The sequence below is a fragment of the Acanthopagrus latus genome, chromosome 8 (genome assembly GCF_904848185.1).
Source record: "Acanthopagrus latus isolate v.2019 chromosome 8, fAcaLat1.1, whole genome shotgun sequence".
Classification (NCBI taxonomy): domain Eukaryota; kingdom Metazoa; phylum Chordata; class Actinopteri; order Spariformes; family Sparidae; genus Acanthopagrus; species Acanthopagrus latus.
The window spans coordinates 30,446,976-30,457,526 of NC_051046.1; positions in this window are offsets into that span (position 1 = coordinate 30,446,976).

Sequence of the window (10,551 nt, forward strand, 5' to 3'; positions counted from 1 at the left end):
AACCATGTTTCCACATCATGTTTAGGTCAAATTCATAAATTTTGACCAAAATCTAAGCTGAGAAGGCATTTTTGGCGTGAATACACATGAATCTGCTCTAACTGCTTAAAACAAGCTCCCAGCGCTCTAAATCGCTTGATTTCGCAGGAAAACACGTCTGACTGAAATGAACGATGATACAAGTGAAACCATGTTTCCACACTATGTTGATGTCAAATTCATACATCCATCCATCCATCCATCATCTGTACATATTCTATGTACGCCGCTTAATCCTCTGCAGGGTCGCGGGGGGGCTGGAGCCTATCCCAGCTGACTTAGGGCGAAGGCAGGGGACACCCTGGACAGGTCGCCAGTCCATCGCAGGGCCCAAATTCATATATTTTGAGCAAAATCTAAGCTGAGAAAGCATTTCTGGCTTGAATAAACATGAATCTGCTCTAACTCCGTCAAACAAGCTCCCAGCGCTCTAAATCGCTTGATTTGGCAAGAAAAGACGTCTGACTGAAATGAATGATGAAACAAGTGAAACCTTCTTTCCACACTATGTTTAGGTCAAATTCATGCATTTTGAGCAAAATCTAAGCTGAGAAAGCATTTTTGGCTTGAATACAGATGAATCTGCTCTAACTCCCTAAAACAAGCTCCCAGCGCCCTGAAACGCTTGATTTGGCAAGTAAAGACGTCTGACTGAAATGAGTGATGAAACAAGTGAAACCATGTTTCCACACTTTGTTTAGGTCAAATTCATACATTTTGAGCAAAATCTAAGCTGAGAAAGCATTTTTGGCTTGAATACAGATGAATCTGCTCTAACTCCCTAAAACAAGCTCCCAGCGCCCTGAAACGCTTGATTTGGCAAGTAAAGACGTCTGACTGAAATGAGTGATGAAACAAGTGAAACCATGTTTCCACATCATGTTTAGGTCAAATTCATACATTTTGAGCAAAATCTAAGCTGAGAAAGCATGTTTGGCTTGAACACAGATGAATCTGCTCTATCTCCCTAAAACAAGCTCCCAGCGCTCTAAATCGCGTGATTTGGCTAGAAAACACGTCTTAATGAAAACAATGATGAAACAAGTAAAAACATGTTGCCACATCATGTTTAGGTCAAATTCATACATTTTGAGCAAAATCTAAGCTGAGAAAGCATTTTTGGCTTGAATAGTGTTGCAGCTATGAAGACGGCGGACACCAGGGCTTGAGTCTTCAATGACGCTGACTTTATTCTTAACCAAAAACAATTACAGTCACCAAGCACATTAGCTTGTCCAGGTCCCCAAAGCGAGACTTCGCCGCTGCTTCTCCGGTCTTTTCGCGCCGACCCGCGTAACCATGGCAACCAGAGCAAAAACACCTCTTCTTCGTCGGTTCTCTCCGACCCGTGCTCTCTGGTGCAACCTGGTGGCTAAAACAGAGAACTGCACGCAACCATGTACAGCATTCAACACATCACATAAACATGTCACTTCACCTCTTCCCTGCAGAACATGAAATTAACAGTTGTAAACAAAGAAATTATGGGGTCCCCCTCTTAACCATAACAGTGAATCGTCACTCTCTCCCCCACTTAAGAAATGTCGTCCCGACATTTTACCACACCAATTAGGCTTACACAACAATACACAGTTAATATGAGAATTTATGGGTCTATAGCATTACTACCATCACATTAGAGTTTCCCTGACCACTGTGCACCGCAGACAGGAGTGCTCCTGATTTTATCAGTTTATATGCCCAAATAATCATCTTCTCACTGCATATTCAAATAATCTATGAGTCCATATCTTATGTAATTTGTTTACAACAATTCTGTAACTCAGTCCACACAAAACACAAAGTTCAGCTAACAATCTATGTGTTATTCAACATCACATTAAGCACTAAGGTGTCTCAAAAGGGGTGATAAGTGTCTCTCAGAATTCACATTTTACATTTTTTTTTTTTTTTTCTTACCAGGGCCGCCAATACCCACTGACAGCTACCTCATTGGTGAAAACTGTTCTCTCTCTAAAACTTGGCTGGCCAAGTTTATCATAAGTCAGAGTCTGGGGCTGCCTCCTCTGTCTCTGAGGATGCACTTCCTCCTGCCTGATCTCTTCCTCCATTTCCTCCCCTGAGCTCTCTGTGTCTGCTGGAATAGCATCCTCTCCTCCTCCCGCGTCCGTCACCAGGTGGACATACTCCGCTTGTCCCCCTTCAGGGGCCTGCAGAGGCTCATTCATTTCTGGGACAGTTTCCACAACTTGAGCGTAAAACTCCTGAGCCGTGGGGTTCAGTGCAGGTGCATCTTCGTGTGCAGCTGAAGGCCAGGTGAGTGTCATTGTAGGGAAGTCATCATCCGATTCCTCCTCGTTGTTTGTTCGCTGTGTGTTGTTATTCACATGTGTTTGTTTATTTGTGTGGCTGCTTTTTTTCTTTTTTTTAACTCTGGTGAGATTCTGATTTCCCTCTGCAGTGGCTGGAAGGAAGTCACATGGTAAGAGCATGTTCCTGTGAAGGATCCTCGTCCTGCCTCCACCTCTCTCTGGCTCCACCTCAAACACTGGGCTGTTGTCCCCTTTCTGACTCTTGATGACATAGATGTTGTCCTCCCAATAGGAACGGATTTTCCCTGGTCCTCCCCTCTCAACCACATTTCTCACCAAAACACGACTGCCTACTTGCAGAGTAGGACCATATACTCTCTTGTCATACTGTCTTTTACCTCTGTCTGCAGATTTGGAAGCATTTCTGGAAGCGATTTCATAAGCCTCAGCCATCCTCTCCCCCCATTTCTCTACATAGTTCTCATAGGAGCCCGAGCAGTCCTGACTTTCAAGTCCAAACAGCAGATCTACTGGCAGTCTGGGCGGCCTACCAAAAAGGAGAAAGAATGGAGAATAGCCAGTGGCCTCATTAGCTGTGCAGTTATAGGCATGTATGACTTTGGGAAGGTGATTTTTCCAGTCACTTTTCTGTTCTTCAGTGAGTGTTCTCAACATGGAGAGCAGAGTCCTGTTAAACCTCTCTGTCTGTCCGTTACCTTGGGGGTGGTAGGGACTAGTGTGTGATCCCTGGACACCTGAGAGTGTTTTTAGACGTTGCAGCAGTTTGTTCTCGAATTCCCTCCCCAAGTCGTGGTGCAGTCTTTCTGGGAAACCAAACTTGAGACAAAAATCATTAAACAGTTTCTCTGCCACAGTTTTAGCTGATTTGTTTGTAGTCGCATATGCTTGTGCGAAACGAGTATAATGGTCCATAACAACAAGTATATATTCATACCCCCCTCTGCACTCCTCCAAATGCAGGAAGTCAACTGAGACAAGCTGGAATGGGTGGGTGGTTTCAATACCCATCATAGGTGCAAGTGTACGTCTGTTAGGTTTTCTTTTCTTCAGGCACTCACACACATTTGTCACAAAATGCTCAATGTCTCTGTGCATTTTTGGCCAAAAGAAACGATCTCTTATCAGATTCAGTGTTCTTTCTGGTCCTGGGTGTCCCATATCCTTATGCAGCTCCTTCAAAACAAGAGGACGGTACACATCTGGGAGCACCAGTTGGCTTCTTGTTGGAGACTCGCGGTGCATAGTTCCATCTGCTCTGATTTTGAGTTTGCCCCACTCTCTGACCAAAGCCTTAAATTCTGGACATTCATGATTTAGTTCTTGTGCCGTGGGTCTCTTATTTCTCACTTTGTGGTCGTATATTTTACTGATTACTGGATCTTGTTGCTGAGCTGTTTTTATCTCTTCTCGTGTGAATGGCTGCACTGTGTTGAGCAGGTTTTCCACTTCTAACTGTTCTGTCTGCAGAGTGTTAAAGGAGACTGAGTTTAGGAGTGGATTGCTTTCCTCCTGATGCACTAGAACGCCCTGCTTTGTCGCGTGGACTTCTTCCTGGCAAACTGATCGTGTGCAGTGATTCATGTAGTTTTCAAAATCAACTGGCATTCTCGACAGGCCGTCTGCATCTGCATTTGATTTTCCTGGTCTGTATTTTATTGTGAAATTGAAATCGGCCAATTCAGCGACCCATCTTTGTCCCACTGCATTTAGTTTTGCTGTTGTCAGTATGTATGTGAGCGGGTTGTTATCAGTGTATACCACAAAAGAGGGGGCATGAAAGAGATAGTCCCTGAAGCGCTCACAGGTGGCCCACTTGAGGGCAAGGAATTCCAGCTTACCCGAGTGCAGGTGGTAGTTTTTCTCAGGAGGCGTGAGCGTTCTGGACCCGTAAGCTATCACCTTCAGCGTGCCTTGACTGCGCTGGTACAACACCGCTCCAAGCCCTGCCTGTGAAGCATCAGTGTGCAGGATAAATGGCTCATTTAGGTCTGGGTATCCTAGGATAGGGGGAGTAGAGAGTTGGTCAACAAGGTGGCTCAGAACCTGATGATGAGTGTCAGTCCAGGAAACTGGTGATGAGGAGGGCAATTGTCCTTGTTTTGCTGTTTTCTCTTTTCTCTTCTTGGACATCTTATGTTTTTGTGACAGAACTGGAACAGGGGATGGGGCTGACAACAATTCATATAGGGGTTTTGCAATGACAGAAAAATCTTTAATGTATGACCTGTAATATGAGAGGAAGCCTAAGATTTGTCTGACTTCTCCCACTGTAGTAGGGCATCTTTCTTTCAGGGCCTGTACCGGTGCCACCTCTGCCGGGTCCATGCTGTGCCCCTCCTTTGACACTATCCTGCCCAAAAACCTGACACTGGATTTAAACAGTTCACATTTTTTTGGTGTGAGTTTCACTCCATGTTGCTGGTATCGGTGCAGAACTGTTCTTACATGCTCTACATGGTCTTTGAAGGACTTACTGTGAACCAAATTATCATCAAGGTAAGGCAGGCAAATGTCATCACGCAGGCCCCACAAACACTCCTCCATGCTTCTTTGGAATTCAGCGGGTGCTATCAGGCCAAACGGGATTCTCACCCACTGATACAGACCCCATGGCGTGATGAAGGCGGTGAGGGGCTGGCTGTCCTCATACACGAAGCCTTGGTGGTATGCCTTGCCTTGATCTAAAACCGAAAACCATGAGCTCCCACTGAGACTGTCCAGCATGTCTTGTATACGGGGAATGGGGTGTCTATCTGACACTGACTTTCGATTAAGCTCACGATAGTCTATACATAGTCTCAGATCACCTGATTTTTTTCCTCACACACACGATGGGTGATGAGTAGGGGGATTTGGATTTTGTGATCCAGCCCTTGTTGATCAAGTCCTGCAGGTATTGCTTAACCTCCTGATGTAATGGTTTGGGCACACTGATGTAAGTCTTTTGAACTGGTGTCTGGTCTTTCAGGGTGATATGCATGCGGAGTGAGGGTATACAGCCTACATCATTTTCATCATGGGCAAAAGCTTTACATTCCTCCCTCAGCATTTCTCTTACCAGGGTCTGCTGCTCACTTGACAAGTGGTTCAGTGTCACTGGCGGATCCCAGGCCTCATCACAGTCAGTGGTGGGGGGGTTTATACCTGAGCAGTCTGTGTTCTTCTCAGCGGCTTCCTCAGGTGCTCCTGATGTCGGCTCATGTGCCACTGGTTCTACAGCTGCTGGGTACACGGCCTTCACACTCTCGATGTATCCCAGGCAAACACGGGGGCCTAGGGTAATACTGTGGGCTGAAGTGTTAATCACAGAGACAGGGACAATGGCAGAGTTGCCCCTTTTCACAGTAACCAGTGCTTCTCGGATGTGTAACCCTTCTGGTAAACTTGTGTTCATTTTGGGACTAAACAGCATGACAGTGTCTTTCTCAGTCTGTGTGTGTGTGCGACATCGCACTGGGGTGACTTCATTTGGGTGTAACACAACTTTGTCCTTGCCTGTTTTCACTATGGTTCCATCAGTGTTATCTTGGTGAGTATGCATTAGCTGTATGAAGGTTTCTGCAGCATTAGAGTCAATGTCAAAAGCACCACTCACAACTTCAGTGACATAACCACTTGCTGTCGAGCCCCGCTGTTGTCTCAGCTGTTCATTTATCACTTCCTCGATCACATTGAAACCAATAATCGGGTCTTCAGCTACATTTGGGTCACTAGAAACCAGTACTGGCACTAGCAGGCTAGCACTAAGAGTCTCCACCCCACTTAGTTGGAACTCTACTGGTATCCATCCCATGAATGGAATTTCTGTTTGATTTGCAGCAAGTCCACTCAGAGGTTCTGGCCCCAAAAGTTCATCTATACCCCTGATAATGGTGTTAGGCAGATGCTCAGCTCGCCATCTGTTGTTTATTACTGTTGCCTGAGCGCCCGTATCCCACAATGCTGTCACAGGTACCTTATCAAAAGTACATTTCACCATTTTCCGTCTGCCTATCAGTTTTATTAGCCCCATACCCTGTTTTACTGGGAGATAATCAACTTGGCCTGTATCTGGAAATTGGTTTCTGTGTGTCTCTACTTCTGCTATGTGTCCCTCTACTAGTTTTATTGCTCTACACAGGGGTTTGTGTTCCTGCCAGTGGCTCTTCTGGCATGCTCTGGAGCAATATGCTGTGGATGAACAACCTGCACAGGTGTGGAGTTTCATGTTGTAGGCCTGTAGGCAGTAGCTGCAGTGGCGGGACTCTGGAGGTGTTGGTTGGGTCACTGCTGGTTCCTCTGCAGCAACCCTCTGGCGTTTCCCTGCAGCTGGCGCGGAGCCCTGCATCCTCTGGAGATGTGGCCTGGCTGACCACACTTGAAGCAGTGGCTACAGGTTGATTCCTCTCCTTTGTCCTGGCAGCTTTTGCATGATCCTTTGCGTGTGCCGTTGTTCCTCATCACATGGCTGGGGTTCGGTGGTTTGTTGGCACTCATGGAAGCAAGCACCATGCGTTTGATTTCAGCAACCTCTGTTTTCAGTTCTCTTACCAAAGTTTGCATTTCTGGTTCTGGTGGAGGTTGGACTGTATCTGCCTTTTCTTTTGGGATCTCTGTGTTCTTCCTCTGATGTGAGCTCTGTGCAGGGGGGTTGGGAGAGTTGTCCCACTTGTTGCTGGTTGTCTGCAACTCATTCAGTCTAGGTGCTTTGGTACTGTTTCGTTTGAGCTTGTTGAGCCTCTCTGTCTCAAGGTTGGCCGCTTCATTTACTCTTTCAATCAAAGTTTCATCTGTCACATCCATGTCATCGAGGTATGGCTTAATCTGATATTTTATATTGTCACTGAGCAGCCCTGTGGCAACTGACCTCAAAAATTTTCTTTTGACAAGGTCTGCACTGTAGTGTTCCTCGGCTTCTCTTCCTTTGGATGCAAACAGCAGTCTGTCCTTTAATTCAATAGCTCTGAACAGGAAATCTTGTGCTGACTCTTTTTGCTCCTGAGAAATGTTAATCAGCTTTTGGTACAAGTCTGATGTGTCATCCTCTTTGTAATGTCCCTTTAGAATAGTCTTTAGCTGGGGCAGGGTCAATTCACTCTTTATTTCCAGCACGTCTCGCAGCTTCAAACCTGGGCTAATGGCCCTTATCACAGCCTCAATTATTTCAGACTCACCATGACCTTTGCGGAGCCCACTCTCGATCTGGTGCATAAGGTTTGTGAACGACAGCTTGTCTCGCTGCCCGCCTTCACCGATTTGGCCACAGATCCGAAACTCTCTGCGGATGGTCACTTCTGGCACCTTAGCTGGGAGTGAACTCTGGCCGGTGCTGATCTTGACATCCTCAGACATATTCAGTTTCTCTCCAAGCACTTTCAATTCGTCATCCAGCGTCTTTCGGGACTGCTGCAGCTCCAAATATTTTTCCTTCATCTTTACATCGAGGCGGCGTTCCTGCTCCTCTTGGCGGGCTTCCGCTTCGCCCTCCATGAAAGCTAACAGTTCTTGGATGGTTTGAATGGCTTCATCTGTGTCTGCCTCTCGTTCAATCTCATCCAGCTTGCTTTCAGCCATTTTAATCAATGCCCGTCGGCTTTTAAGAGCGACTGCCTCGTCTTCTTTATTTTCAATGCACTCTAGATATTTACAGACGTCCACAATCCGGTCCCAGCTTAATTGGCACAGAGCAGTTGTGGCACGGTCTAGGAGAATCTCCAGGTCCATCTCTTTTACTCACGGAGTTGACGTTTTGTCTCTTTTCCAGGTTCGTCTCAGGAGAAAAGTCCTCTTTTTCGCGGCCCGCGGGATATCCGTGATGGCGGCGCCCTCTGGTTTGGACTTGTCTCCTGGCTAGCTCGCCAATATATGTTGCAGCTATGAAGACGGCGGACACCAGGGCTTGAGTCTTCAATGACGCTGACTTTATTCTTAACCAAAAACAATTACAGTCACCAAGCACATTAGCTTGTCCAGGTCCCCAAAGCGAGACTTCGCCGCTGCTTCTCCGGTCTTTTCGCGCCGACCCGCGTAACCATGGCAACCAGAGCAAAAACACCTCTTCTTCGTCGGTTCTCTCCGACCCGTGCTCTCTGGTGCAACCTGGTGGCTAAAACAGAGAACTGCACGCAACCATGTACAGCATTCAACACATCACATAAACATCTCACTTCACCTCTTCCCTGCAGAACATGAAATTAACAGTTGTAAACAAAGAAATTATGGGGTCCCCCTCTTAACCATAACAGTGAATCGTCACAATAGAGATGAATCTGCTCTAACTGCCTAAAACAAGCTCCCAGCGCCCTGAAACGCTTGATTTGGCAAGTAAAGACGTCTGACTGAAATGAGTGATGAAACAAGTGAAACCATGTTTCCACATCATGTTTAGGTCAAATTCATACATTTTGAGCGAAATCTAAGCTGAGAAAGCATTTTTGGCTTGAATACAGATGAATCTGCTCTAACTCCCTAAAACAAGCTCCCAGCGCTCTAAATCGCGTGAGTTGACAAGAAAACACGTCTTGATGAAAACAATGATGAAACAAGTAAAACCATGTTTCCACATCATGTTTAGGTCAAATTCATACATTTTGAGCAAAATCTAAGCTGAGAAAGCATTTTTGGCTTGAATACAGAGGAATATGCTCTATCTCCCTAAAACAAGCTCCCAGCGCCCTGAAAAGCTTGATTTGGCAAGTAAAGACGTCTGACTGAAATGAGTGATGAAACAAGTGAAACCATGTTTCCACACTTTGTTTAGGTCAAATTCATACATTTTGAGCAAAATCTAAGCTGAGAAAGCATTTTTGGCTTGAATACAGATGAATCTGCTCTAACTCCCTAAAACAAGCTCCCAGCGCCCTGAAACGCTTGATTTGGCAAGTAAAGACGTCTGACTGAAATGAAAGATGAAACAAGTGAAACCATGTTTCCACATCATGTTTAGGTCAAATTCATACATTTTGAGCAAAATCTAAGCTGAGAAAGCATTTTTGGCTTGAATACAGATGAATCTGCTCTAACTCCCTGAAACAAGCTCCCAGCGCTCTAAATCGCGTGATTTGACAAGAAAACACATCTTGATGAAAACAATGATGAAACAAGTAAAACCATGTTGCCACATCATGTTTAGGTCAAATTCATACATTTTGAGCAAAATCTAAGCTGAGAAAGCATTTTTGGCTTGAATACAGATGAATCTGCTCTAACTCCCTAAAACAAGCTCCCAGCGCTCTAAATCGCTTCATTTGGCAAGAAAACACGTCTTAATGAAAACAATAATAAAACAAATAAAACCATGTTTCCACATCATGTTTAAGTCAAATCCATACATTTTGAGCAAAATCTAAGCTGAGAAACCATTTTTGGCTTGAATACACATGAATCTGCTCTAACTCCTTAAAACAAGCTCCCAGCGCTCTAAATCGCTTGATTTTGCAAGAAAACACGTCTGACTGAAATGAATGATGAAACAAGTGAAACCATGTTTCCACACTATGTTGAGGTCAAATTCATACATTTTGAGCAAAATCTAAGCTGAGAAAGCATTTTTGGCTTGAATACACATGAATCTGCTCTAACTGCTTAAAACAAGCTCCCAGCGCTCTAAATCGCTTGATATTGCAAGAAAACACGTCTGACTGAAATGAACGATGATACAAGTGAAACCATGTTTCCACATCATGTTTAGGTCAAATTCATAAATTTTGACCAAAATCTAAGCTGAGAAGGCATTTTTGGCGTGAATACACATGAATCTGCTCTAACTCCCTAAAACAAGCTCCCAGCGCTCTAAAACGCTTGATTTCGCAGGAAAACACGTCTGACTGAAATGAACGATGATACAAGTGAAACCATATTTCCACACTATGTTGAGGTCAAATTCATACATCCATCCATCCATCCATCATCTGTACATATTCTACGTACGCCGCTTAATCCTCTGCAGGGTCGCGGGGGGGCTGGAGCCTATCCCAGCTGACTTAGGGCGAAGGCAGGGGACACCCTGGACAGGTCGCCAGTCCATCGCAGGGCCCAAATTCATACATTTTGAGCAAAATCTAAGCTGAGAAAGCATTTTTGGCTTGAATACACATGAATCTGCTCTAACTCCGTCAAACAAGGTCCCAGCGCTCTAAATCGCTTGATTTGGCAAGAAAAGACGTCTGACTGAAATGAATGATGAAACAAGTGAAACCTTCTTTCCACACTATGTTTAGGTCAAATTCATACATTTTGA